We start from the raw sequence: 25532 nt of genomic DNA on the forward strand, positions 1-25532 counted from the left end.
GATTTCTCCATCGGACAAGGGGTGACTGCTTACCCCTTCCTCTGGGGGCTTACCAGGTCCTTTCCCTCCTCGGTTACGGCCCGAGGTTTGGTTCAAGGAAGCTACAGGAAGATCATGGGTACTTTCCTCCTCTCAAGCTCAGGCACCCTGGCCTTTCGTCGTTAAGTATCTAACTTGCGGACAAGCTCGATGTTGTACCATCTGGACGCGCTGACTGAGGGCTTCCTTCGGGTGTCTCATCTGTGGAGGTCGACGACCTTAGACACCCTTCCATCCTTGAGAAGAGTTTGTTTGTGCCCAAGGACAGAGACTTAGACAGCGGCTGTGCGGAGGAAATCGACTTCCGTTTTCACTCCTCCAAGGCGCTTTCTTCCAGACTCTGCAGGGCTCCAGTGCCCTTTTCTTTCAACCACGTCGGCCTAAGTTATCGACTACGACAACTGGGACAAGGTGTCCAATTGCAGTTTCCTCCTGTCAGGAACAGATGGCACGGGAGGCTCCCCCGGTGGGGCATAGTCCTAAAAGGAGCGGCAGAGTTCACGAACTCTAGGATTGCATGTTTTTCGCTGGGAGGATGCTTAAGGTTACTCATCCGAATGACAGCTTCCCGATGCCCATTCCCGCACAATCTCTGTGATCAGCCAAGGTTATCGCGCCTGCCGTCTCTGTCAGCAAATTCAGTGTCTCTGAACCTCTATGCTATAGCGTCAGCAAGAGTTGCCCGGTTGGGCAGAATGATCCATACCTTAGGCGAAGGTCTTCCATAGGATCATCGACGGCTTCACCTCCGGCCTCTTCAGTCGATCCTTTCTTGTAAGGAAGGATCTGAGAGGGGAGTTTCGTAGTCGACCTCTCAGCCCTGATCAAGTTTGTCGAACAAACTTCGGCCAGCGTAGAACAGTAGAATCGATCAGACTGGTAACGAGGCGACAGGACTCCTTGAACCCTGGATCGGAAGGACGGGTACTTACAGTTACCATTCCATCCATCTTCCAGGGAGCTCGTCGAATTCAGCCTAGACTGCAAGTATTCCTGCTTATGATGCAGTGTGGCTATCCCGCCGTGGCATAGCAGGTTTTTTTCCCCAGAGAACTCTCCCTGCCTTCCTCATGGTCGCTCAGGTGCAGGCTTCCGCCTCCTCTGCTGTTTGGAGGGCTGGTCAACTCCGGTAGGCTCGGGTTCGACCTTCTTCAGCGCCGGGACAAGCTTCCGGATGCTTACCATGAGTGTGGGTTCATGGTATTTTGCTTGGAGCCTTCTCTTCTTCTGCCTCAACATCTGGAGTATCTGGCCATGATATTGAGTCAACGGCCTTACCACGTTAGAGACCCCGCTTCTCGTCCGTCCAGCGAGGTTAAGCAACGTTGGTTCTGGTCGGTACTTGGATGGGTGACCACCTGGGGACGCCAGATTCTGTTACCACATCCTCCGAGCCTTCCTTTCAGTTGACTGTGGCAAGACTGAGGAGAGTTGCAGTACCTGTTCTCAGTCAAGCAGAGCTTTCAGCCCTACCTTGGAACGTTTCCTAGTTCTCCTTTCCTCATTGACCCGTCTATAGTCCGAACGGTCGCCTCAGGATAAGTTCCATGTGGGGCGGTCCAAGTTCCGGTGGCTTCAGGCAATGTTTAACCGGACTTCCTGGCCCCTATGGGACCAGCGGAACTATTAGACCTGCAATGGGTGTTGACCTATGGAGCCTCTTGATGGTAGTGGATATTCTCGTCCTTTCCCCATATTCTTGATGCTGTTCTCGGACTCGTCAAAGGAAAGGGGGGGGGGGGGGGGCATGTTCCGGTCCAGGCCTATGGTCAAGACCTGAAGGATACCTCTCCATCATTCAGGCAGGCTTAGGGGCCTTAGTCTGGCCCCTCTACAGATCCTACAGCTCCTGCCGAGTCGCCCCTTGCGCGTCGACTTCATGATTCTGGCGTATTCTAACCAGCAGGGGACGCATTTTCACACCTTCACATCTTGCAGTAGAGATACCGGGATGATTGAGATTCTCTCAATACCACCATCGGCTCTCTCATTCCAGGCAGGGGAAAGTTCTCTCCGACTATCCGAGCAGAGCCTCGTAGAGAGAGTGTACCTGGGGGTCTTTGACCTTGGGTAACCAGCAAGTACTGGTCTGGGGGACCTGATCGCGACAGCTTGGAACCTCAAGCTTCCGCTGTTCTTCCCCCCAGTCTCAGACCCCGAGACTCTGGCAAGATGCATTCCGGTGATGGTGGGACAACTTTGACGCCTGCGTCTTCCCTCCTTTTTGTCTGTGGACAATGGGTCTCAACAAGACCAGGTTGTCTGTCAACCTTTCAATGGGAGAGCTCCACTGGGACTATGCGCAGAATGGTTTCTGGACCCTCTGCTTCCCCTGACGGAACTCCCGGGAAAGCTTCTCCCACGGCGCAGACTACTCAAACAACCACACTGCGACATCTCTCCCGAATCGGGGTGTCGCTTCGGCTTCGTGCCTGGAGACACTACGCCTCCTCCTCAAGAAGAGACAACCCGCTACAGTCGCGGTAAGGAGGTCGCGTCATCTGTGATAGTCATCCACAGGGGTCTTCCTGGCAAAGTGAAGAGTCTAAGGTGGTTGGTGCCGTGGGAGATATACCTCTTCCCTTGAGGCCTTTTCTCCAGCAATAACGGTCTTATTGCCTTTCGGCGGGAGGAAACTCCTTTCCGCTCTCGGCATTGAAGCCTGTCGCTCAGCCTTTCCCTGACCTTCAGGCTTAAAGGAATAACTTTTTCCTGCCCGCTGGATCTATCCTCGCTCATTCGAAGCTACGATCGTCCCTGCCCTAGTCGGAGGAAGACCTCCAACTTGGAGCATGGCTCGGACTTTTAGTCCTTTAAGAGATCTTCTCAAGACCCTTTACGACAGACATCGGATTGTATTCCGACTTGGGTCTCCTGCTCACTCTGGCCACGGCCAGTGTGTAAGCAATCTTCTTGGTCTCTTACGACTCCCCCCTTTCTAAGGAAGAGGGGAAGGCAACATTCAGGTTCGCTCCTGAGTTGTTGGCTAGACTCAGAATCTGGGGGTCCCGGCCCTTCGGTCCAATTCATTCAAGATTTCGAGTCTCCATTCTGTATCTGATGTCCCAAGACCTTCTCTTTCTTGCCAGTAAAGGAATCGAGAGGTTAGCGCTGGGAACAGCTGCAGTTTGTCCTCAGTTGCAGCCGATTTGGGAGCACAAGGAGGACACGGGGGAGAGTCACCAGTATACCTCTTCAGCCCGGACTCAAGGACATTCATCTCGACCTGCCTCCAGACCCTCCCCCGTCACGTCGCCCTACAGCACGATGTTGGATACATCGCAACGTCCCTCGCCTTCGAGTAATACTACTCGTGACGCAGGTGCTACAAGCTGGAGTCTGAAAGCGTCTAATGACCTTCGCAGCCCGCTTCCTGCAGGGCGTGACCCACAGGAGTCTCGATACGTTTTCTATCGCTCTGTGGTGGCTACACAACAGCTGGTCTAACCTCAGGCTCCTTTTTGGACAGGTAGCAGAAGGTTGAGGGCATTGTTATCAGGTTTTAGTCTGCATGAACGAAAGAAGTATGTCTGGCTTGTATTTCTTTCTTCATCATCCCCTCTACGGGGAAGCAGCATCCTGGTCTCTGCATAGCTGACCTCGAACCTCTGCAGGTAAACCATGCTTCCTTGTGTTCCGAGTATTGAGTCAATACTGTCGCGTCCCCCATACCCTGACGAGGTGGTATTGGGAACGTCCTAACCCAGAGTTCCTTCTGGAACTCCAGGTCAACTGCCTAGGACGGGTCACACTTCTTCCTTCACACACAAGCTTACGTAGGCCACATGGTTCCTTGCGGAGCAAGGAACTTGTGAGGTGCAGGGACTCCTTTTCTCGAGTGCGACTCACTCGGATTCTGAGTCCCCGGGTAAAGCCAAAGCCAGTCTGGCTGGGGACTTTCCACCCTACCTAAGGGGTAAGTCACCCTCTGTAAATAGCGTGGTTTGTATTTCGGTTACGGAACAAATGACAAATTCGAAGATAATTTGTATTTTTCCTAAACATACAAACCTTAACTCTTTACACATATTTGCCCGCCAGCCCTGTCCCCCAAGACAAGTCCTACCTCTAAGTGAAAGTGAGCATTCATCTGTGTGTGAGGGGGAGGAGGGGTAGCTAGCTACCACTCCCCTACCCCCCCCGCTAACTAGCGCGGGGGTAATACACCCTCGTTAAATTCTAATGGCTCGCCATTTCAGCTGCGCTAAAAGGTAACCCTTTGTAAATAGCTAAGGTTTGTATGGTTAGGAAAAATACAAATTATCTTCGAATTTGTCATATTTTTCAACAAGAAGGGAAGAGTCGTATAATTCTCCTTTCACTGAAAGAGAATTTGATTCCGCACTTGCTCATTGCAATGATACAGCCCCTGGACCCGATGGAATTCCATATGCAATGATTAAACATGTACATTTTAATACAAAGCTATTTATTTTAAGCATTATTAATAGAATATGGCATGATCATAGTTACCCAAGTGTTTGGGAACTAGCCATTATTTTAGCCTTTTTAAAACCCGGTAAAGACAAGTTTTTAGCTGCAAACTATCGTCCTATTGCATTAACATCTTGCTTATGTAAAATCATGGAGAAGATGGTCAATGCAAGGCTGATGTGGTACCTTGAAAAGAAAGGTATTTTATCAACAATTCAATGTGGATTCCGAAAAATGCACTCAACCACTGATGTGTTGATACGACTTGAGTCTTCTATTTGTGAAGCCTTTGCTTCCAAACAGCACCATGTTACAGTATTTTTTGACCTTGAAAAGGCATATGATACCACATGGAGAGATGGTATTCTTAAAACCATTCATGAAATCGAATTGAGAGGAGAGCTGCCACTATTTATTCAGGCATTTCTTTCACGTAGAGTTTTTCAAGTGAGAGTTCTCTCAATATTATTTGTGGATGATCTCTCAATATCATTTGCTGGCACTAAAATGGCAATGGTTGAGAGAAAAATCCAACTCTCTATTGATAAAATTATCCAGTGGGCTGACATGAATGAATTTAGGTTCTCGACAAGTAAAACTACCATTGTCCATTTTTGTCGTATCCGGGGAGTACATCCAGACCCGGATATATACATTAAAGGTCAACGGATACCATGTGCAAGAGAAGCTAAATTTTTAGGTTTGATATTTGATTGTAGGCTTACATGGGTTTCTCACTTAAAAGCGTTAAAAGCTAAATGTGTTGAAGCTCTGAATATCTTAAAAGTATTGTCCCATACATCATGGGGGGCAGACCGCAATACTATTTTAAAATTATACAAGGCCTTGATTTTTTCCAAAATTAGTTATGGTTGTGAAATATATTCTTCAGCCACCCCAAGCCGGTTAAAAATATTAGACTCGATACATCATGCAGGTATTAGATTGTCTACTGGAGCTTTTAAAACCTTGCCTATCCCAAGTCTCCTTGTTGATGCTGGAGAGTTACCTCTAGACCTTTACCGAATGTCTTCCATTATTCGGTATTGGTTTAGATTGCAAAGACTCCCTAACTCTCTAGCCTTTCAGACTGCAAGCCTTGTAAGACACGCATCATACTTTGAGTTGCACCCAAAATCTCCTCAACCTTATGGCTTTCGGGTGAAACGATTATTAAATAGTCTGGATATAATTAGAAATAAGGTACTTCCATTCAAGGTATCATCAATGCCTCCATGGAAGTTATCAGAGATATCTTTTTGTAAATATTTTATTGGAGATAAGAAAAATATGTCAGACCTAGAAGCCAGGTGTCTTTTTAATGAACATGTTAAAGAACATAGAGGATCAACTTTGATTTATACTGATGGCTCCAAATCTGATGCTGGCGTTGGATTTGGAGTACATAGTAATGGTTTTAATTGTAGAAGTGGACTTCCTCTGACCGCTTCCATATTTACTGCCGAACTGTATGGCATATTAACCGCTATTGAGAAAATAGCGTTGGAGAAGGAGGGTAATTTTACAATTTTTAGTGATGCAAGGAGTGTCCTTCAAGCTATAGAAGTTTTTAATTCTAATAACCCTCTAGTTTTTAAGATTTTAGAATGGCTTTTTATTATTGGACGGAGAGGTATAACAGTTCAATTTTGTTGGGTTCCAGCACATGTAGGTGTGTGTGGGAATGAGAAGGCAGATTCACTGGCTAAGAAGGCTGCTTCCGAGTTGCTGCCAAGAAGGTATCCCATTGCCTGTAATGATTTCTTGCCTGACATCAAGAAATTGGTTTGCAATAAATGGCAACAGCAATGGGATAGCCTAGATGGGAATAAAATGCTAGAGGTAACAAATGACATATCTCCTTGGAGGTATAATATGATGCCCCGAAAATGGAAGACGTCTCTTTGTCGTCTCCGTATTGGTCACACTCGGTTGACACACGAGTTTCTGCTGAAGGGCCAACACCAACCGTATTGTGACGACTGTTTAGTACCTCTAACAGTAAGGCATTTGTTGACCGAATGCCCCAATTATAACAACTTAAGGAATAGATATTTGTTTAAGGCTCGAGGTGAGGGTGGCAGGTTCATCCTTGCCAAGATTCTTGGAAATGATGTGTCCTACCATGCAAGTGGCATTTTTAGATTTATTTCAGAAGCAGGTCCTCTGAAAAATATTTAACTTTTATGACATTCAACTTTTATGATTTTAATTGAATACTCTTATTTTTTATTTTATTTTATTTTTTATTTTTGTATACATAAATTAAATGTTACCGGCGTCAATGACCTCAGATGTCAGGATGCCTGAAAACTTTAAATCAATCAATCAATCCTTCTGCTGTTGTTGCTGTGGTTGCTGAGGGCTCAGTCCCCTTCGGGGCCAGCTGTTGCCTCGGTCTCTCCTGCAAGTGCTTCCCCCCCTTGGGGGAGTTCACTCCAGAGACTCCTCTTCAGAGGTCTGATGATGGTGCTCCTGCATGTGGTCGTCTTCATCTTTACCCTCCCCGCAGAGGATCCTCCTGCCAGACCTTCTCCTGGACGCAGATGCGCTGTGGGCGCCAACGTACCTCGTTTCCTACGAGCACTGGTCCCTTCGGTGCAAATGGCTTACTCCACAGTGTGGGTAAGTCCCTTAAGTGCCAGGTTTTACCTGCGCGCCCACGTTTTCCTGTAGCGCTCTTGCGCTCTCCTGCTGTGTTCCAGACTTCTCTCTTGCGATCTCCTGTAGCTGAGTTTCGCCGTAGATCTCCTGATCGTCAGCACTCACCTGCGCGCCAGCGCTCACCTGCGCTTCGGAGAGCTTCTGTGCGCCAGCCCTCTTCAGCTCGGCAGCGCACTTCTGGACACCCTTTCCTGCTACGCGCCTTGTGCGCCAACGGTCTCCTGTACGCCCACGATCGCCTGCGCGCCAGCACACATCTGCGCTCCCTTTTCTAATGTGCGCATTGCGTGCCAACGTTCGCCCTCGCGCCCACGATCTTTGGATCTAGGCACAGGCAAGGAGATTGTTCCTTCTTTTTACACCCTCGATCGCCTGCTCGCTAGCGCACATCTGCGCGCCCTTTCCTGATGTGCGCAATGCGCACCAGCGTACTCCACGAGCTTCCAGATGTGGGTGGAGGCGAAAGAGATGATTCGTTCACCTCCTCGCCGACGATCTCCTGAGCTCTAGATTTGAACGAGTCTCTGAGCGCCCGCGCGCCCAAGAGAAGTCTTCTGTACTTGCCCACGAGCGTTTGCTATTATGCGCAACCTCACCATCTGGTTCTGCCCCTCGCTGATATCTTCTGGCCGCGCTACCGCGCTCCATCGATCTCCTACGCGCCAGCGATCTCCTAGCGATCGCGCGCGATTCTTCGCCTGCCCGCTAGCGTTTTCAACGCGCCCACGCTTCAGATCGCCGTACGCGGCCACGCGTTGGCTCTCCTGTACGCGGTCGGTCGCTACGCACCATCACTTGCCAATGCGCCATCTCCCACAAAGAAGCCAATCGCGCCATCGCACCATCGCTCGCCAACGCGCCATCGATCGCTTACGCGTTTTCGGTCTTCCGATCGCGCCCGCGCCTATGTGCCCGCCCGCCTACGTGCCCGCGCTCCCACGCGCCCTCGCGCGCATGCGCACTCATGTTCGCCCGCGCGCAAACCAACGATTGTACCATCGCGCGAGCGCCTAGGGCTATTTTGACCGCGATTCCCGTGAGGTTTCGCAACCTGCCGAGTTTTTCTGGAGCACATACTTTCAGATCATCATAGTCACGATCTTCACCTCGTAAGCGCAGAGCATGACACGTATGAGAGCAAGAAGAATCTTCAGGAGATTCTGGGTAACATTCTTCTCCCTTTTCAGGCAGGCCCCATCATCCCTCTCCTCAGGATCGCCCGATCCCCTTCCCTCCAACGGTGGCTGCTGACACTGCCTCTGTCAGTCGTCAACAGAGGGAATACTTCGAGATCATGGGGTAGCCTGATTTAGCTCTTCCTCCCCAACATTCCGTGCAACGGGCCTTCCGGGGGTTTTTCCCTCGAGAAACTCTCCGCCCAGCAGGTGAAATTCTCGACTTTGGGAATCTTGATCCAGGAGGAAGCCGCAAAGAGTACCAGGCTGGCCACCTCGTGGCTGATCGTCGAGCTTGAGTCTCTGGCCATCTGGTCGCGACCCGAGGTTTTATACAAGGAAGCTCCGGGAGGGTTATGGAACTTTCCTTCTCTCGGACACTTGCACCTCCGTTTCCCGACACTCTTCCATCCTTGGAAGGGGCTTGTTTCAGAACAAGGACAAGGAACGAGCGACTGAGAGGTGGAGAAAATCGTATCACGATTCGCTCCTCCAAGGCGCTTACATCCAGTCCCTACAAGCCTCCAGCGCCTCAACTTCAACAGCCTCGTTCAGCCTAGAACATCAGAACCGGCACGGGCAGCTAGACAAGGTGTCTATGCAGCTTCCCCCCTCCTGTCGGGGACGAAGGGTGAGGAGCCCTCCTGGGAAGGCATTAATCCTAGAGGGGGGGGGGGCCCTAGGCCGCAAACGCTAGGAATGGCAACCGCTACCTGCATCCCCCATTGGGGGGGATGACTGGATTTGCGCCTTCAAGTGGCAGCAACTCGGGGCCGATTCCTGAACGATCTCCATGATCAGTCAGGGATTTCGTGTCCCGTTTCGTAGCATCTCTACCTCCCCTGTCAGCGAATTCAGTGTCGCTGAGCCCCTATGCCATGGGATCGGCAAAGGGGCCAGCCCCTCGGGCAGAGGGCGAGACCATGCTCTAGAAGGAAGCTCTCCAAGGTGGTCGGCGGCTCCCCCTAGGTTTCTTCAAACGACTCTTTCTTGTAAGAAGCGCCTGAAGGCTGGAGACCCGCCATCGTTTGTCGTACAAACTTCGGTCAGTATGGTACAACAGATTCGATCAGACTTGTAGGGAAACCACAAGACTTCACGTGCATACTGGATCCGGAAGACATGTACTTCCAGATCCCAATCCATCCGTCTTTACAGGAAGTACTTGTAATTCAGCCTAGGCAACAGATATATCAGTTCAAGGTGCTGTGCTTCGATCTTTCCACAGCACCGCAGGCATTCACCAGGAAGTTCATCCCGAATCCTCTTGTCCACACAGGAGCAGCATCCGCCTCCTTCGCTTTCTGGATGACTGGCTACCCCGGCAGTTTCGGTATCGACCCTTCTTCGACTCCGAGACAAGCCTCTGGGACTTTGCCAAGATCTAAGGATCATGGTAAATCTCGAGAAGTTTTCTCTCTTTCCATCGCTACAACTGGGATATCTGGGCTTGTTTTTAGACTCCAATCTCCGTTAAGCCTTCCCACCAGATGACAGGATAGCAAGGCGGAGGAGAGTAGTAGATCCTTTCCTCAGGCGAGGAGAGTCTCCAGCCTTTTTCTGGTTACGCCTCCTAGGTCACCTTCCTCCTTGACCCCTCTAGTACCAAAGACTCGCCTTAGGATGAGTCTCTTGCTTTGGCGACTCAAGTCCTGGTGGAATCAAGACTATGATTCCCCAGACATTCTGGTCCTATGGGTCCTGCTGTACGAGGGATCCTGCAGTGGTGGTTGACCTACGAAGCCTCTTGCTAGAGAGTGGATCTTTTTGTCCCTCCTCCACATTTGATGCTGTCCTCGGACGCATCAAAGAAGGGGGGGGGGGGCCACGTTCTAAACCAAAGGATCTCAAGCCTATGGCCAGAACTAGAAAGGTACCGCCACATCAACTGGCTAGGGATGAAGGCCATATTCTGACCCGTCAACAGTTCCAACAGGCCCCGGCGAGTCATTCCGTGAGCGACAACACCACGGTAGTTGCATTTTTTTTCATCAAGCGGGGAGGTACCTTTTCATAACAGTCTTCCCATCTTACAGTAGAGATACTGAGATGAGCCGAAGTCCACTCAATACCACTATTGGCTCGCTTCATTCCGGACAAAGGAATGTGCTCTCCGACAGTCGGAGCAGAGCGTCGCAGATAGAGAGTACCGAGTGGTCTTTGGAACCCCCAGTAGCCAACAAGCTCTGACCTTGTGGTCTTGTTCGCGACAACCTTGAATTTCAAGCTGTCGCTGTACTTCTCCCCAGCCCCGGACCCCAAGGCACCTGCCGAGATGTCATCCCTCATCGGTGGGACAACATCGACGTCTACGCCTTGCCACCGTTGGGTCTGAGGGGAAGGGGGGCTCAACAAGACCAGACTATCGGTCAACCTGTCGATGACTCTGATAGCTCCGCTACGGCATCATGCAGAGTGGTTTCCGGACCTTCTGCATCCCTTGATGGAACTCCCGAGAGAGCTTCCCCCACGACAAGAGCTAAAGCAACCACACCACTACATCTACCACAAGCCGTAGCTCCGCTTTGGCTCCACGCTTGGAGTCCATCCAGCATCTTCTCACAGAGGGAGGCGTTTCCGCAACAGGTCGCGGAGCGGATGTCTTGACACCTGCGAAGTCATCCGCAGGGGTCCACCAGGCGAGGTGGAGAGTCTTCTGTGGTTGGTGTCGTGGGAGAGGTATCTCTCCTCGATGCCACTATTCCAGCGTTAGCGGAGTTATTGTCCTTCTGCGGGGGAAAATACGCCTTGTGTTCTCGGCGGTAAAGCCTATCGCTCAGCCTCAAGCCTGGCGTTCAGGCTCTAAGGTTAGAAAATTCCTCCTCGCGGGATCTTTCTTCGCTCATACGAAGCTACGAACTTACCGGCACCCAGTCGGAAGTGAGACCTCCTTCATGGAACATGGCTCAGGCTATTAGGGATCTTAAGACTTCTCCCTGTGAACCATTACGCTAGTCATCTGATAGGCACCTGACTTAGAAGACGGTGCTCCGGCTCGCTCTGGCTTCGGCCAAGCGTATCAGTGTACTTCATGGTCTCTCGTACGACTTCGCCCAATCAAGAAGATAGGGAGAGGTAACGTTCGGGTTCGTCCCTGAGTCGGTTACTAGACTCAAGATCTTGGAGTCCCAAACCTTCGGTTCGACTCCTTGAGGATTTCGAGTCTCCGTTCTGTAACAGATGACCCAGGCCTTCTCCTACTATGCCTAGTAAGGAGTCGGAGGTGTTATCTTATAGAACAGCTGCAGTTTGTCCTCACGTGCAAGCCCTGTTTGGGAGCACAGGAAGGACGAGGAGGAGGGTCACCAAGAATACCTTTGCAGCCTGGATTCAAGGACCATCCATCTCGCCCTGAATCCAGACCCTCCTCCGTCATGTAGCCTAAGAGCACACGATGTCAGAGGCATCGCAACGTCACTGGTCTTCAAGAAAACTACTCTGTGATGCAGGTGCTACAAACTGGAGTCTGGAAGCGTCGGACGACCTTCACAGCCCACTACCTGCTGGACGTGACCCACAGGAGCCTCGATACATTTTTCTATCGGCCTGTGGTGGCTACACAACAGCTGGTCTAACCTCAGGCTCCTTAATGGACAAGTAGCAGAAGGTTGGGGGCATTGTTACCAGGTGTCAGACTGCATAATTGAAAGAGGTATGTCTGGCCCTTACTTCTTTCTTCATTCTCCCCTCTCTTGGGGAAAGCAGCATCCTAGGTTCTCTGCATAGCTGACCTCAAACATCTGCAGGTAAACCATGCTTCCTTGTGTTCCTAGTATTAAAATAATACTGTCGCGTCCCCCATACCCTGACGAGGTGGTAATGGGAAAGTCCTAGTCCAAAATTCCATCTAAAGGTCTTCAGGTCGACTGCCTAGGACAAGTCACGCTTCATCCCTCCACACACAAGCTTATGTAGGCCGCATACTCCTTGCGGAGCAAGGAACTTGCGATGTGCAGGGACTCTTTTTCTCGAAGTGCAGCTCACTCGGATTCTGAGTCCCCGGGTAAAGCCAAAGCCAGTCTGGCTGGGGACTTTCCACCCTTCCTAAGGGGTAAGTCACCCTATGTAAATAGCATGGTTTGTATTTCGGTTACGGAACAAATGACAAATTCGGAGATAATTTGTATTTTTCCTAACCATACAAACCTTAGCTATTTACACATATTTGGCTGCCAGCCCTGTCCCCCCAAGTCAAGTCCTATCTCTAAGTGAAGTGAGTCAGTTCACCAGTGTGTGAGGGGGGAGGGGTAGCTAGCTACCCCTCCCCTACCCCTGCTAAATAGCGCGGGGGTAGTTAACCCTTGTTAAAAATATAATGGGTCTCTATTTCAGCTATGTCGAAAGTAATACCCTATGTAAATAGCTAAGGTATGTATGGTTAGGAAAAATACAAATTATCTCCGAATTTGTCATGTTTCCTTTGCTTTCGGTGTTGTGCGGTGTGTGTTGTGTACGTCTACGAGAGTGATCGCCAACTTACAGGCCACCACGATCTTTTCTGGATCACGGCCTTTCTCTCCTAGGCCACCATGGTTGCCTTCGTGGAGACCGGCCGTTCTCATGAGGTCGTTCACCTCTTACTCCGTACTACGCCTACGATAGCTTCTCAGGATTGAGTCGCTATTTCGTTTTATTTGTCTCGATTATTTTTATGAATATAATTGTTTTGTTTTTTACTTTTTAGCTTGGGGGTCAGTGATCCTTGGAACATTCAAAGTCAGTTGCATAATTATAATGTTATAATTGGTTTTTGTTAAGTTTTCGCCCCCCCCCTCCCTGGGCATGCCAGGGGGGGGGCCGCATACCTTCTTTCGTTCTTATGTTTTCTTTCCCTCGGGGTTTCTCTTCGGAGTTTCACCCGGGGGAATTCCTGTTAAATAATTATTCTTTTTTATTTTCCAGTTTACGATGCTGTTTCTTCATGCCTGTTGTGTGCCTTCGAAGCAGAGCTGTCCTGTTTATGCCTGGGGAGTCGGCTTCACCGCCGTCTCTCGAGACAATCGTCAGGGGCGTTTCCTTCTCTTAGAAGTTTCCCCGTGACTACTGCCAGCTCTTCAGTGCATCCTAGAACGATAAGGAGGTTCGCCTCCAGGGTAGTTAGTTAACTTCCCTTTTTACTTTTTCCTGGTCCTTAGGCGGTTATGCTCTTGGGGCTGAGCGACCGCCCTTGCGACTTGCTCAAGGGGTTGAGCGGTTGCAAGGCTGGACCATGGTACTAGCGATTATGCTCTCGGGGCTGAGCGGTCGCTTCTGTAGCTATGCTCAAGGGGCTGAGCAGCTGCAAGATCAGTCTGCACCTCTCTCGTTCGCGAGGGAGGCCGCACTAAGGGCTCCTCCTTGGAGGATTGCTCCTTTTGTCTCTTCTACGAAGTGTCTCCTCCCGTTTGCGTGAGAAGACACTCACAGAGACTCCTCTTCGGAAGATTGTTCCTGTTTACGTCAGCTGATCTCACGGCCCTTCGGGGCCCATCACCAGTCTCTTCTACGAAGTGCTCACTCTCTTTCGCGAAAGAGGCCACTCATAGAGACTCCTCTTCGGAGGATTGTTCCTGTTGACAACAGCTTGCTGATCAGTCACTAACACTTCGGTTTTTAGTGACAGGGAAACTTCGGTTTCCCTTTTTTCCCTGACCCTTCGGGGTCTCGGAGCTTTAGTTACACAGTTCCCTCGGGCTCTCGTAACTTTAGTCACTTCTACACTTCGGTGATTAGTGACGGAGAAACTTCGGTTTCTCGTTGCGCTGACCTTTCGGGGTCTTGCAACTAATCCCCTCGGGGCCTCGCTACTCAGGCTACGTTAGACCTTTGGTCTCTCGTGCCCTCAGTAGACCTGCTGCCTGCTGCCTGCTGTATCCGTTCCTGACTGCTGACGCGCCTTGGGCGCCCACGCCCCCCGTTATCCAACGGGCTCCTCCCTACGGGGCAGGAGGGACTTTCTCACACTGTGAGTACAGTAAGTCCCTTAAGTGCTAGGTATCCCCTGCGCGCTAACGTTCCCTTGCGCGCTGGCACTCAGCTGCTGTTCCTACTGTTCCTGAGACTGCCTTCCAGAGACACCCTGTTCCAGTAATTCATTTAGGCTGCTACCAACGTTCCCTGCGCATTTGCGCACATCGTTGGGGTTCCTGAGATAGCGCACAGGCGCTCACCAGCAGTTCAGCCTGCGGTTTTCTCTAAGTCTCTTCTACGAAGGACACCTCTCCTGTTCGCGGGAAAGGTTCCTCACAGAGACCACTCCTCGGAGTGTTTATCAGTACTTCAGTTGATCGTCGGCTCTGAAGCAGACCTCCTGGTCCTCTTCAGGGGATGCCCTCCCTTTTAGGGACACATCCCAGTTCCTGATCTACGAGTTAGCTGATCCTTCAACCAAGCGCGCGTGCGTGCTATCCGACGATCTTCTGTTACACAGGGGCCTACGATCTTCACTTGCGCGTAAGCGCTGGAGATCGCCCACGCGCGGGAAACCACCTTGCGCGCGATCTTCGAGGCCCTCCCGTGCGCGGTTTTTCCGCGCGCAATCGTCGAAGATCGTTAGCTGACGATCTTCTGATATGCGCTAATGCGTAAGCGCTGAAGATCGCCCGCACGCGGGATGGTTTCCCGCTCGCAATCTTCTAGGCCCTTCCGCGCGCGATCGTCGAAGATCGTTAGCCGACGATCTTCTGATACGCGCTAGGAGCGGAAGCACCGGCGATCTTCATAACGCGCGTAAGCGCCGAAGATCGTCCCACGCGCAGGTTAGTTTCCCGCGCACGATCTTCGAGGCCGTCCACGCGCGGTTTTCCGCTCGCGATCGTAGACGGCCGTTAGCCGGCGATCTTCGGATCCGGCGCTAGGCGCGCAAGCACCGTCGATTTTCATAGTGCGCGTAAGCGCCGAAGATCGTTCTGTGCGCGGAATGGTTTCCCGCGCGCGACTATTGAGGCTCACGCGATTATCGCGGATCATCTACGCGTGGTTCCTCGCTCGTCCTCGGGTGTTTTTTCTGCTCGTACACAGGTGGGATGATGGCCCGCGCGCGATTATTACGGATTGTCCGTGCGCGGGAAATCGTAGATCGTCCGCGCGCGGGCACCGAGGGTTTTCCAGCGCGCGATCGCCGACGATCTTCTCTCGCGCACTAGCGCTGACAATCTTCGCACGCGCGTGAGCGCCAAAGATTGTCCTACATGGTTGGAGATCGTACGCGCGCAGGCACCAATGGTTTCCCGCTCACTGTCTCTTACGATCTTCTCTCGCGCTAGCGCCGACGATCTTCATACACGCGTAGGCGCCGAAGATCGTCAGCGTTATTTCTTCCGCGTGTGGGAGGGTTTCCCACACGCAATCGCCGACGGCGCAAGCACCGGCGATCTTTTGTCACCGAGATCGTCCGCGCATGGGTTGGCTTCCCACGCTATCGCCCACGGTATTTCACGCGCAAGTACCGGCGATCTTCATATGCGCGGAAGCGCAAGGACTGTTCACGCGGGCTCCGATATGCCCACGTCATCGTCCTCCGCAAAGCCGTAGCTTGCTCCAACTTCCCGCTGGGAGACTATCCAGCATCTCCTCAAAGAGAGAGGATTTTCGTAACAAGTTGCGAAAAGGAGGCCTGGACACCTGCGCAAATCTTCCACAGTAGTCTCCCAGACGAAGGGGCGAGTTTCTGTGGTCGGTGTCGTGGAGTGGGTATCCCTCCACACGATGCCGCTTCCAGCAATAGCGGAGCTCCTCGTGGGATTGCGGGATGAAAAGTGCCTTTTAGTTTCGGCTGTGAAAGGCTATCCTTCAGCCTTAGGTCTTGCCTCCAGGCTCTAGGGATAGACATTTCTCCCTCGCTGGAACTCTTCCTTCTCATACGAAGCCTTGTCCTCTCCTGCCCTCAGTCGAAGGTGAGACCTCCTCCTTGGGGCGTGGTTCAAGTCCTCAAGTCTCTATAGAGACCCCCTGACGAACCACTACGTAAGGCCCCAGATCACCACCTTACTGGTTAGACAGTGTTCCTGCTAGCCTTATCCTCAGCCAAGTGAGTCACATGGTCTCTCATACGACTGCGCCCATTCAGGGGGATATGGGGAGGCAACATTCAGGTTTGTCCCTGAGGTTTGTTTCATAAAGTCCATAAAGTTAGCGCACTCTGAATTCTTGAGGAAGCTAACACACTGCGAGTTTGTACTACTTATGTTAGTATTGGATTGGGGATCTGTTGAGGGCGGAGACCCAGTTCCACCAGAAGGGGAACCAGTTGCTCTTGGGCCAGTTGGTGGCTACTAGAGCCACTTGGCCTCTGAAAGTCCTGAGTTTGTCTAGGACCTTCATTAACAGATTTATTGGTGGGAATAAGTAAATTTTCTCCCAAGTGTTCCAGTCCAATGACATTGGGTCTGTGGCGAAGGCCCGAGGATCCAGGTTGGGGGCTACATAGCACTTTAGTTTGTGGTTGGACTCTGTTGCAAACAGGTCCACTTGGAGACCCGGAACCTGAGATAGAACCCACTTGAATGACTTCTGGTCCAACGACCACTCCGACTCTAGCGGAGTTGTTCTCGAAAGTGCGTCTGCCACTACATTTTGTATTCCCGCTAGCTGAACCGCTGACAGATGCCAATGGTTCACTGCTGCCATGGAGAATATTGCTGTCAACACATGGTTTATGTGACCTGACTTGGAACCTCCTCTGTTTATACAGTGGACTATAACTTCGCTGTCTAGAACTAACCTGATATGTTGCTTCTTGGCTGGAGCAAGCTTCTTTAGGGTCAAGAGCAAGAGCACTGCCATGGCTTCTAGGACATTGATGTGAAATTTGCGAAGTGTTATCGACCATAGTCCCTGGGCCTTTCTGTACTGGGAGTACCCCCCCGCCGGCTAAAGAGGCGTCTGTGTGAACGACCAGTTTTGGAGGTGGAAATTTTAACGGAACGGATTTTGCCAGGTTTTTGGCTTTCGTCCATGGCTGAAGTCTCTTCCTCAGAATAGGCGGGATTTGAGCTATCTTGTCTCGACATTTGTTGTTCGCTTTGGAACGCCATACTCGATTTATATCCTTCAGTCTGGCCTTCAGAACTACTGTATGTCTGTTACTGAAGCGAACTGGAGGACACCTAGGATTTTCTCTTGATTTCTCCTGGACGTCAATTTGTCCTTGAGAAAACTCTTTGTATTCTTTGCTATTTCTTTCCTCTTGGCTAACGGGAGACACAGGGTGTGTGTGCGCAGATCCCATTGTAGCCCTAGTCATTGAAACTTCGTCTCCGGGACCAGCCGTGATTTCGCAAAGTTGATCTGAAAACCTAAATATTGGAGGAACTTTAGCACTTTGTTTGTTGTCATCCGCCAGTTTTCGACGCTGTTTGACCAAATGAGCCAGTTGTCTAGGTAAGCTACTATTTGGATTCCTTGGGTTCGTAATTCTTGGATTACTGTTTCTGCCAGTTTGGTGAATATCCTGGGTGCTATGTTTAGTCTGAATGGCATTACTTTGAAAGCATATGCCTGGTTGCCTAACTTGAAATCGAGAAACGGACGAAAGTGCCTTGCTATCGGAACGTGATAGTAAGCGTTTGTAAGATCGATAGAAGTGGTGACGTCCCTACGGGGAAGTAAGGTCCGCACCTGAGAGACGGTAAGCACATGGAACTTGTCGCATTGAATATAAGAATTCAGATGAGACAGGTCCAAGATTACTCTTCGCTTGTCTGAGTCTTTCTTTGGCACGCTGAACAAGCGACCTTGAAATTTCAAGTGTTTTACCTCCTTTATTGCTTTCTTTTGTAACAGATCTTCCGCATACAGGACTAGTTCTTCCGTTGGATGTTGATGAAAACTGGTTGGTGGAGGGGGCCCTTCTACCCAACTCCACCCCAGACCTTTGGAAATTATGCTGAAAGCCCAATTGCTAAATGTCCAACGGGTCTGAAATAGGTACAACCTTTCCCCTACCTGAGGAGTTTCAATGGTTTGCAGCAGATTTACCTCCCCGGGCTGTGCGGAATCCTTTGCCTCTAGAGTAGACTCTTCCGCTACCTCTGTTGCAAAAGGTCCCTCTAGCCCAGCTACCCCTGGTGTGTTTGTAACTTTGGAATACGCCCTGTGTCTCAAAGGTAGGGTTAAATGCTGGGGAAGTTGTATAGGAGGTAGATGCGACTTGAGCTTGCGGGACCAACACGTATTGCTGTTGGGGCTGCGCTTTAGATGTTGAGGGTCGACTCCCCTGTGCCACCGGGATGGTCTGGACCACTTGTTGGGACTGATGGCCTTGGAATGACTGGAAAGGCCTCAATCTCTTCCTGCCCCTAAGTTGGGTACTAGAGGGTTCGAATTTACGCTTGGGGATGAGACCCCACCGAACCTTGAGGCTCTGGTTAACCCTCGCAGCCTCACTAAGGACGTTATTCACCATGTCCTCGGGGAACAAGTCCGGGCCCCAGATTGGGTCTTTGATGAGCTTGTTAGGCTCATGTCTGATAGACGCCTCAGCCAGGACGTGCTTCCGGCATCTACGTCTGGCCAGGATGAAGTCGTATGCGTCCGACAGCAATGTCTGAAGCAACGACTTAGTCAAAATCTTGAAGAGAGGTTCGTCCTCGTAAACTAAGGAGGACATTTCCGCCATTGTAGCCGAGTTGATGGACCTACTCAGGCGTGTACGAGCCTCGAACTCGTCTTATCAGGGAATCTGGGAGTCTAGGAAGCCGTTCGCTGAACTGTGTAGAGGCACAGTCGGCGCTCAACTTAACTGCCGTAAACGTTGCTGGGGCGTTAGTCCAGCAATCGTGATCCCCCGGAAAGAGGAGGGAAGTCAGATCCGTTTCCCGTAGTTGTGGCAACGGTTTGTCCTCGTTTACAGCTTGATGTGCCAGGTCCGTCATCTTCGTGGTACAAGGCGTCGGGGTTCGCTCCTCTACCACGAACATTGTGTACGAGCTCTTGTGAGGTGTCAACATAGTGTTGACACACTCCCACTCGTTGAGAGTCTGGACCCAGGCAGACTGTGCCTGTTCCTTGGGGTATATAACAGTCTCCTTCGGGACCTTATCCAGCCTTACTAGCGCTTCCTCAGTTAAGCGCTCAAATCCGGGGAAGGGGCATTGGAGACCCGGCGGGTAGAATTCAAAATCTTCTACTGCCCGGGTGCCACATCCTTCGATGGTTAACATGCCATCTTTGAAGGGAGAATGGAGAGCCATTCTCCACGGATTGCTTTTAACAAATTCTGGGAGTTTAGAGGCATCCAGGATAACATATTGTTGTTGCAGAGGCAGTCCGGAATGCAGGAGATTCTCCATGAGATTCTCCTGGTTCTGCATCCTCTCTGTGAGGGCGCCCATAAAAGAACCAATCTGTTCCATCAATTGGCTCGAAAAGGCCGCCGGGTCGAAGGAGGCTTCCGGGGTCTTGGATATCGAGTTACTCATCGCTCTCGACCCAAGGGAGGAAGAAGTCGCTACATTTGAAACCTTAGGGGTTCTCGAAGATGAAGCCTTAGCCGGTTTGGGCAATTTGGAAGACCTGGGAGTCTTCGATAGGGTCTTTCGAATTTGCTTGACTTTAAGGACTACTTGGCATGGCCTGACCCCAGCCACGTGCTTCCCAGTAAACCCCTGAAAGGAAGAAACGGAAGTAGACAAAGACGGACTAAGGGTAGGAATCTTAGACCGTGTACCACCTGCCTCACATACCTCCCTACCTAGGTCTGGTTCGTCCAACGCCATGGGCTCTAGATCTAAGTTCATGGCCGCTACATCTTCCAGGACCGTGTCCCCCAGTCCTTCCTGGTCCTCCGACAGGAGTAAGGATTCGGTAATGGAGGTGATGATGGGGTCCGCCACTTCCTTGGGGACCGCTAATGACATCTTCGCATTGGGGTAGATGAGCGTGCACATCTCCTCAGAGAGCACATAAGGCTGCTTAGCCTTAACATTCTGGGCGAACCCGCCAACCCAGATCTTAAGGGTTGACTGGGCGGAACTCTTGGAAGACTGCGAGCTTTGAAAGAGAATATTCCGTTACTAATATTCTAAGTCCAACGTCGCAAAAATAGTATCTATACAGTATAATAACTAATTATCAGAACTCACTCGGATATACTTCAAGGAGAAGGAAAAGGAAAAAATCTAAGTTAGATTAGGTCCAAGGTTTAAATATAGAGTAGATCGACGAGAACACCTACCGAATCAGCGGTAAGCACGGATACGAGACCGTAGCAGACCTCACAATTGTCCGGGTGCCACACTAGGAGGTCGCCGACTTGGACAGCACACGAGGCATGGGACCGGCAGACCCCATGTCCACATGCCTGCTGCAACACGGCCGCACAAGCTGTCATCTGACACCGGACCATCTGTAAGAGAAAAGATACATAAGTATCCCATAGTACGTGAATATCCTGAGGGGATTGCCGGGGGCCCCGGGAACTTAAAATTAACCGGGGTGGATACCGGCATAACATACTATGAATAAATTAACCGGAGTGGATACCGGGGTAATATACTATGAATAAAACTAATTAATACCAGTATAAACAATGAATTAAATTATGATCATCCAAAGATAATAATATCGTCAAAAGGGGGATATACTATCCTGTCAGAGCCAGGGATGTATATACGTAAAAATTAAGACTGTTGAAATTAGCATTTGTTCCGTAACCGAAATACAAACCACGCTATTTACATTGGGTTTACCTTTCGGCGTAGCTGAAATGACGAGCCAATAGTTTTTAATGAGGGTTAACTACCCCCGCGCTAGTTAGCAGGGATAGGGGAAGGGGTAGCTTGCTACCCCTCCCCCCCCACACACCGGTGATTTGCTTCACTTCACCTTTGGCTCCGGCGATGAACAGACGTGTCTGTCCATCGTCCTTGTTGACAGCCTTAATCTTTTTTTGCTTTTTCTTCCAGTTTGTTGTGTGTGTTTTGAAGTTGGCCTCACCCTTTATTGTTCACTATGCACAAGTGCCCTGGTATTGCCGGCCGCCCTTGCGGTACTTTTATGTCTGCGGTGGACACAGATCCTCACACCCTTTGCCCGCAGTGTCAAGGCCAACGGTGTGATAAAGAGAATACGTGTAGTGAGTGCAGGGAGTGGTCTGCCTCCCAGTGGGAGAGGTTTGGCCGCCGGCGTAAGAAGTCCAAGAGAGACCGTTCTCCTTCCGGGGTTGCCTTGAAGGAGGAAGGCTCTCGGGACTGTCCTTTTGCCGCCCAAACCTCCTCCGAAGCTCCCCCTCGTTCGGCTCCTAAGGAGAGACTGCCGAGTGGGAGCGCAGGCCCTAGTTCTGTTTCCCGACCTTGGTTTGGGGGAGAGGGCGTCGCCTCCCATAGCGGGGCGGTTCCTCCTCCTCCTCCGGGGGAGGTTGTTGCTAATGAATCCTTGTCTAATGATGATCTTTTTCAGATTTTGGCTTCCCTGGGGCTTAAGGGCCTGCCCTCCAGGGTAGCCCTGATTGACCTTGTCCAGTTAGGGGCCGCTGTTAAGCAGTCGCCAGTGATAGCAGAGGTAGATCCTCTGTCTATCGTCGACGTCGTGGTGACAGAGGCTTCCGAGGGGTCGGGTCAATCCTCTGCAGGTACTGTTGTGGATGATGGTGCTGACGGCTCTCCTCCCCCTTCCGTACATCCTTCGAAGGGGGAAGGGAGTCCCGCGGGCTCTTCTGCTGCCAAGCCTCCCTCTAAGGGGAGTGCTTTGACTGTGACTCCCCTTCGGAGGACTGATGGTCCTGACGATCTTCCTCGTGGCCGCCTTCGCCGTAAGGCTCACCGTCCGCTGCTCCGCAAGGGCCTCCCGTCTCCCTATAAGGGTGCTAAGAGGCTCCTTTTTGAATCTTCGCCTCCTTCCTCTGTGAGGGACTCTCCTCGCCGTAAGCAGCCTGCAGCTCCAGCTTCCTTAGACCTCTCTGGGGATCGGTCTCCTACACCTTCCAGACCGTCAGCTTCTGGTGCAGATGTCCAGCAGCCTGACCTCGTCACCCGACGGGCAACGGTCCCTTCGGGGCAAAGGGATTCTTCCCTTGCCCGTCAGGGTTCCCCTACGCGCCCTTCTGCAGTGTCAGCGGTCGTCGGAGCGATCTCGTTCGCCCACGCGTCAACACGCTCCCTTGCCGACGCGCCAACGCGCTCGTTCACCAGCTCGCCCACGTGCTCGTTCGCCTGTGCGCCCTCGCGCCCACTCACCTGCGCGCCCGCGCAACTGCTCGCCTGCGTGTGATCGCTGTTCATGTCGGATTTCGCAGCCCGCGACAGCAGCAGGGACGCGTGTCGCCAGACCGCACTCAGGATCGCCTCCGCCAAAGTGCAGGACTCTTGTGCAGGATAGGGAAGACACTTCAGAGAGGTCAGTACAACTTTCTTCCCCCCTTCCTTCTCAGGCAGGTCCAGTGGTGTCCACTCCGAAGGATCGCCCGATCCCCTTCCCTCCAGCGGGGATTTCGGACTCTGTGTCCGTGTCTCGGCAGACTTGGTTTGGTCCTCTGATGCGGGCGTTAGTGAAGGCTATGAAGCCGGCACTCGCCGATCAAGGACACAAGCCAACGGCTGCCTCGCCCCCGCTGAAGAGAAGGAGAGGAGTGGACTTTGTGGTGACTTCCCCCAGGGAGAAGCTGGTTCCTAAGAGGTCTGTCAGGAAGGCTCCATCCCCTTCGCAGACGCTTTCTCCTTCTCCCGAGGACGAGGCTTTTCCGTCCTCGGGTGAATCCAGTGAGGTGATGGTCTCCCCCTCGGCACCAAAGGGGGAGTCGTCTCCTCATGGAGGAGAATCGTCTCGCGCGGAGGGCGCTTTCCGAACCTCTTTGTTGGGGTCGTGTATCCCGCCCAGGAGGGAACCCAAGGACTCCAAGACAATCCCGAAGTCGTCTTCTAGGATTCGCCAGGAACCAGCTGCGCCCCGGGAGAACGTCCACGCATCTCCCCAGGAAGAGATTCCGGGGACGGGAGACTTAGCTGCCAGTCTGCAAGGAGGAGACCAGCAGGAGTTTGAGCATGCCTTCTGGCAGGTCCTGAGCCTGATGAGGCAACTCAACCCCGTGATCGTCCCCCGAGAAGGCAAGGACACAGTCCTGGACCAGGTGTTCGATATTCAGAAGCCCCCTTAGACCAGTGCGGCTCTGCCCTGGTCTCGGGGGTTGAAGAGTGCCAGAGCCAGGGCCAATGCCCAACTCGCAACTCTTGGTTCCTCCAGTCGTTCCTCTGCCGGGAACAAACTCCTCCCACCTCCTCGTCTCCAGCAGAGGAGGTATTTTAGAGATCTTGGGGGAGTCTAGTCTCGCTCTTCCTCTCCATCATTCCGTAGAAGAGCTTGCTAAGGGAGTTCCTCTCGAGAAGCTCTCCGCCCAGCAGGTGACGTTCTCGGCGTCGGAGATCCTGAGCCATGAGAAGGTCGCGAAGTGCGCCATGCAGGCCACTTCGTGGCTGGATATATGGCTAGGGCCTCTGGGCATCCTATTCCGCTCCGAGGACTTGTCTAAGGAGACTAAAAGGAAGGCCCTGGAGACCTTCTTACTATCGGGCACCCGCTCCATCGAGTTCCTGGCACATCAGGTTACCACCCTGTGGGCCAACTTGGTATTGAAGCGGCGTGATGCGGTGACCGAGAAGTTCCACCCAAAGGTACCCCCCATGGATGTCTGTAGGCTCAGACATGCTTCCCTCCTTGGGGAGAATCTGTTGGAGCCCCTGGATATGGAACGAACGGCTGAGAGATGGAGGAAGTCTAGCCAGGACTCCCTCCTCCATAGGGCCCTTACAGCTTGGCCCTATAAGCCTCCAGCTCCGCAGCAACACCAGCAACAGCCTCGCAAGACACCAAAGCAGGCACCGGCAGCTAAGAAAGTGGTGTCTAAGCCTAGCCCTTTCCAGCCAAGGTCAAGAGGGGCGGTAAGTCCTCCAGGGGAGGCAAGACTCCTAGAGGGAGCGGCCGCGGCCGCAAACACTAGGAGTGGCAGTCCCCCCGTGTGTCCACCTGTAGGGGGATGCCTTCGACGTTGCGTGCACAGGTAGCAGCAACACGGGGCTGATGCTTGGACGATTTCTGTGATCAGCCAAGGGTATCGCGTCCCGTTCATAACATCTCAACCTCCCCTGACATCGAATCCAGTCTTCGTTGAGCTCCTATGCCATGGGATCGGTAAAGGGGCTAGCCCTTCGGGCAGAAGTCGAGACCATGCTCAAGAAGGATGCTCTCCAGGAGGTTGTCGACGGCTCCCCAGGCTTCTTCAGTCGACTCTTTCTTGTAAAGAAGGTGTCCGGAGGCTGGAGACCTGTCATCGACCTCTCAGCTCTGAACGGGTTTGTCAAGCAAACTTCATTCAGCATGGAGACAGCGGACACGGTCAGACTTGCGGTGAGACCTCAAGACTTCATGTGCACACTGGATCTAAAGGACGCGTACTTCCAGATCCCAATCCATCCGTCTTCCAGGAAGTACCTGAGATTCAGCCTAGACGACAAGACCTACCAGTTCAAGGTGCTGTGTTTCGGTCTCTCCACAGCACCTCAGGTGTTCATCAGAGTGTTCACCCTGATTTCATCTTGGGCGCACAGGAACGGCATCCGTCTCCTTCGTTATCTGGACGACTGGCTGATCCTGGCAGACTCGGAGTCGACCCTTCTTCGACACCAAGACAGGCTTCTGGGTCTTTGCCAGGATCTTGGGATCATGGTAAACCTTGAGAAGTCCTCTCTGCAGCCGTTCCAAGGACTGGTTTATCTAGGTATGTTGTTAGACACCAATCTCCACAAAGCCTTTCCATCAGACGGCAGGATAGCAAGGCTGAGGAGGGTGGGGGAACCCTTCCTCAGGCGAGAGGAGCTTCCCGCCCAATCGTGGTTGGGTCTCTTAGGACACCTGTCCTCCCTGGCTCGTCTGGTTCCAAACGGCCGCCTCAGGATGAGATCCCTGCAGTGGCGGCTCAAGTCCCGATGGAATCAAGGATCCGATTCCCCGGACGTACAGGTCCCGATAGGATCTTTGGAACGGACGGACCTGCGGTGGTGGCTGGTCGACGAGAACCTGCGAAAGGGAGTGGATCTTCTCATCCTCCCCCCCGAAATTGACACTGTTTTCGGACGCGTCAAAAGAAGGGTGGGGGGCGCACGTTCTGAACCAGAGGATCTCAGGCCTTTGATCAGAATCAGAAAAGTACCTACACATCAACCTGCTAGAGTTGAAGGCCGTCTTTCTGGCTCTTCAACAGTTCCAACGGACCCTGGCGGGTCACTCCGTGGTGGTGATGAGCGACAACAC

General features: G+C 52.0%; 1 protein-coding gene and 1 pseudogene across 4 annotated transcripts in view; one reads left to right on the forward strand and one right to left on the reverse strand.

Moving 5' to 3' along the window:
- LOC137629654 (uncharacterized) overlaps positions 1-25532 on the forward strand; it is a 190050-nt gene that overhangs the window by 31345 nt on the left and 133173 nt on the right. The window lies entirely within an intron of this gene.
- LOC137629310 (uncharacterized) lies at positions 18247-20149 on the reverse strand (annotated as a pseudogene).

This window comes from Palaemon carinicauda, chromosome 37, assembly GCF_036898095.1.
Source record: "Palaemon carinicauda isolate YSFRI2023 chromosome 37, ASM3689809v2, whole genome shotgun sequence".
Classification (NCBI taxonomy): domain Eukaryota; kingdom Metazoa; phylum Arthropoda; class Malacostraca; order Decapoda; family Palaemonidae; genus Palaemon; species Palaemon carinicauda.